Here is a 2,446-nt window from a genome sequence, read left to right as displayed (position 1 = left end):
TTCCCTCTGTCATTCATGAAAGGTCTTCAAACCTTTTTTAACATATATAATAGACTTATTATTTTGCTGTCTGGTTTTAAGGTTTAAAGGTCGCTCATGAATGGCAGAGGCAAGGGACAGTGACATTGCCTTAGCCATCAGGACAATGCCCTAGAGACTGACCATATATCATATGATTAGCGCCCAAGTGTCCTCTCCACCCAAGCTAGGACCAGGGAGGACCAGGCAGTGGCTGCTGATGACTCAGCAGATAGACCTATAGGCTCCCCCCAAAGCCCCAACGTTAGCTCACAAGGATGGTGAGGTTGCAGATACTAATGGCTGTAACGAGTCTGAGCGGGACTCAAACCCCATGATGGTGAGGTTGCAGACACTAATGGCACTAACGAGTCTGAGCGGGACTCGAACCCCCGACTGGCAAACACCAGGCAGAGACTTTACCAATCAGGCCACAGCAACCCATAATAGTATAAGATTGTGAAAACGCAAATCTAAATTGCTTTTTCATTAAAGTTAAGAAGGGGTGTAACCATATTGCATTTGAAGAAGTTAGAGGTAAATATTTAGTTGTATCCGCATTCTTGGTAATTTCTATTTCTTCTCCATGGAATTTCACGTACGGTTGTGGCTATTACTATACTCATTTTTTTTTAATGAGGCGCATTTGCACTGACTCGGAAAAGTTTCCTTCTTTCTGATTGGTTAGAATGATCTTGTCCAACCAATCAGCGAGCAGGAAACTTTTCCGAGCTAAAAGGGCACCCCGGCGAGTCGGTGCAAATCTGCCTCACTAGAAAGAATTGACTATAGCGTATTGTTGTTAATTTCTTATAAATTCAACTTCATAGTTTTCAAAAAAAAAAAAAAAAAAAAAAAAAATGGTCCAGCTAGGTCAAAAACTCTCTGCAGCAAGAATTCCAATTTTATTCAGGAAGAGTGAGTTTCTTCGTTAATTTTCCTTTTTTATTAGATTCGAAGCTTACAGTTGTAATCGTTTGATAACAAACTCCCATCTATGTTTATATTCATATCTTATTTTTATTATGCTTTCTAGCGGAAGAAATTATTAAGATTTATATCTAATCTCTGCTTTGCTCTTATTCCCTTTTATTTTTTCCCCGAAAGTTGGCTACACGTAGGACATACTCCGCTAGGATATTAAAGAGTTTTTTATGGCAGTCTAGGCATACATAAATTATTTGAAATGGTTATGGCTCTACGGTAAATTTTAACGGCCTATTCGATATTTTTTTTTTATTCAAAAAACATATTTAGATGAATAGTTAAAATTGCAATTGTAAATACAATATATGTAAAATAGAAAAAGATATTCATGTAAATATACGATGATGTTTATATGTAATAAATTGTAAGATTGTAAAAGTGTATTTCATTATATAAAGAGAGAGAGAGAGAGAGAGAGAGAGAGAGAGAGAGAGAGAGAGAGAGAGAGAGAGAGAGAGAGAGAGAGAGAGAGTATACGATGATGTATTTGTGATATAAATAGTAAGATTGTAAATGTGTATTTCATTATTTAAAGAGAGAGAGAGAGAGAGAGAGAGAGAGAGAGAGAGAGAGAGAGAGAGAGAGAGAGAGAGAGAGAGAGAGAGAGAAAAAATATACGATGATGTGTATATGATACAAATAGTAAGATTGTAATAGTATATTTCATTATATAAAGAGAGAGAGAGAGAGAGAGAGAGAGAGAGAGAGAGAGAGAGAGAGAGAGAGAGAGAGAGAGAGAGAGATGGAAACTACTGTTGTTTTGACAGCCACTTTTTCCGGTATTCGCTATGTCAGGAAATATTCCTGGATGTGTTAGACGTTTTACCTTGTATTTTAAGGTTATTGAATAATATTATAGAGAAGAAAACATAAGTTACATAAGAATTGTAACTGGAGGTACAAAAATTACCTTATCTTGTAAATGGTATGATTTACGATGTATCATTTCTTTCAATTATTGGTCGAAAATGTATTGAGAGTTTTGGTTTAGCTTGGAGGCGTAGTTATTTATCATAAAAAGAATTTATGTATAATTATTTGTGACTTGTAATCTCTCTCTCTCTCTCTCTCTCTCTCTCTCTCTCTCTCCTCTCTCTCTCTCTCTCCCTCTCTCTCTCTCTCTCTCTCTCTATTTATATATATATATATATATATATATATATATATATATATATATATATATATATATATATATATATATATTATATGTGTGTGTGTACATTTATATATATGTACTTATGAGCATCCCCCTCACACTGTGTATGGTTACTCCCTCCCCCTAACCCAAGGGACGGGGATCCCCGACCTGAGACATGACTGGAAATACATAATTGTGTTTATATACTTTTATATATATAGCCATACACGCTCCTTATTATATAGAGGACATGTGTGTGTGCCCACGTCAAAGAAGGTCGAGCAATCTTCATAATAAGAGCTG

This window comes from Palaemon carinicauda, chromosome 42 (assembly GCF_036898095.1).
Source record: "Palaemon carinicauda isolate YSFRI2023 chromosome 42, ASM3689809v2, whole genome shotgun sequence".
NCBI classification, from domain to species: Eukaryota; Metazoa; Arthropoda; class Malacostraca; order Decapoda; family Palaemonidae; genus Palaemon; species Palaemon carinicauda.
This window is presented reverse-complemented; position numbering follows the sequence as displayed.